The following is a 2,193-nucleotide window of genomic DNA, read 5'->3' as shown; positions in this document are numbered from 1 at the left end:
GGGGTTTTTTTTGTTGTTTTGTTTTTGTTTTTTCGTGTCTCTGAATTTCTTCATTCGATTTTTAGTTTTCAAAATAAAAGTTCCAATATATTTACAATTKAATTTTCCTTCCTGTTAAATGGAGATGCAGATCCTGCACAGTCARTTGCTTGATAGAGCTTGATGGGCATCCTTTGATAACTTTTTACTAATTGGCATTGTATAATTAAATTGGGATCCAATTATACTGTATGATAGGAAATTAAAATCTGTCTGTATTTAGATAATATTTACAAACAGAACTGAATTGCATTGAATAAAATTTAATTGACAAGATGTTTGATTAAAATTACAGTACAAAAAAGGTTGGTGTAAAGGTCGCAATAGTAATTTATGGGTTTCCTGACTAAGTAAATTATATGGGTATGAAAGCCAARCAATAAAAACCTTTGCATATATTTTATTGTCAAAGTAGTTATGTTGAAACATAAAAAGTCAAAGGTTTTTCTTGTTTTTAGTCAGTTATCCTTAAGTAGTATATAAATGTAATTTTAAATGCTTTTTAAAATTGTGATTTAGATTTACATTTGTATACATAAAACTCAAACAATATTTTTATTTCTACTGAAGCCGACATGGCCCAGGTTTAGAGCTTTATCTTAACCATAAATAAGGATAATAATTATTAAATAATTTTATATTTCTATATATCATAATATTGTTGTGACATTGCTTTCACTCAAAACATGTATGTTGTCAAATAGACTCTATAGTTTGAAAAACAAAACCGGATTACGTTTCTTACCCTTTTTGACTTGACGGGAGCTGATTGGGTTGGTTATGTCAAAAGAGGAAGTTGTGAGGCAGACTCTAACCTGACGCTAGCCGCCCTAAGCTTTGAAAAAGGAAATAACAGGAACAGACGTGTGTAGAGCTATTAGATTTATAATTGCACGGTTGTAAGATAAGTGTTCGATATGAATATTAATTTGAGCCGAAATAATAAACCGTAAAGAGAATTCGTCGTGAGCAACGGCCACGGAACCATGCCTGCGGTTGACATTTAAGCTAACGAAAATGATGCCTCCAGCCTTCTAGAAAAGCTAACAGCTTTAGCCGCATCCGCTGCTGTGGTAGCAACTGGGTAATTAGGCGACGAAATGGCAGACGTTCAACGCTGATTAATGCTTTTTAACTTCAGTGGGATCGAAAGAGGCACGCCTGGCTCTGTTTTCGACAAATGGTTGTTCGGTTTGAAAAACTAACGGTAAATGGCGACCTACGACAATGCAGCTAACTTTTAATTTTGAGACAGACTGTTCAACGTTCAAACTGTTTTAACTTGCAAGGTTTTATTACAGAACGGMAAATATACCGGTCGCACTGTAGTCGTTATTTTAAGTAAAACGGCAACTATTTTTGGCCATCGCTGTGTGCAGAGCACCAACCCAGCAGTTGTGCACCATGATAAATACGGTGTGCGGTCGCGTTAGCCAGAAACACCTTAGCTTGTGKTAGCATAGAATTTACTAGCAACGTACTAATGTTGGCCTATTACGGTCAACTKATCAGCGACTGAATAAACTGAAGGACGCATCTGAGCCAGGCTAACATGGTAAGTACAGATTAAKTTGTGTTATTTGTCTGTTTCTGGTGTCTTTGCAAAGATCGTTTGAAGTGTGATYCGAAACGGCTCTTTAGCTGAATAATTTCGTTACAGCCTGATTGAATATCCCACGAATGGTTGTGCCATCTAACAGTTTGAGGCCAGACACGTCTGTGAAATCTGACAGCTCTTTGAGCCATTTCACTGTGCAAGACGCCCGTCTTGCAAAATATTTGCTTTGCGTAGTTCTTAGCCTCGGCAAGTTGTGGCTTATTTGAGGTATTCAAACCTGCCTGCCAGGTGGACGTGCTCTTTATAGGCTCCTCGCCTTTGCAAGACAGGGCCTAGCTTCTCCTATAGCAGGAAACAAGACAGCGACATTACGTTTTCGATCAACGGGACTGCGTAAAAAAAAAAAGTGCTAGTACTATTATATGAAAACTGACACAGTAACGAGTAAGACAATTAGATTTGCGTGCCTGGACATGCAGAGGAAGTTAGGTTTCTAGCTCTCTGAGCACTTGATTCATGTGCGTTTTGTTTGACAAACTGCCTCAACAGAAATGGTCAGATAAATGTTTCTGCTTAATATTGTGCACGTTTTGATC

The sequence above is a fragment of the Poecilia reticulata genome, linkage group LG8 (genome assembly GCF_000633615.1).
Source record: "Poecilia reticulata strain Guanapo linkage group LG8, Guppy_female_1.0+MT, whole genome shotgun sequence".
NCBI classification, from domain to species: Eukaryota; Metazoa; Chordata; class Actinopteri; order Cyprinodontiformes; family Poeciliidae; genus Poecilia; species Poecilia reticulata.
This window is presented reverse-complemented; position numbering follows the sequence as displayed.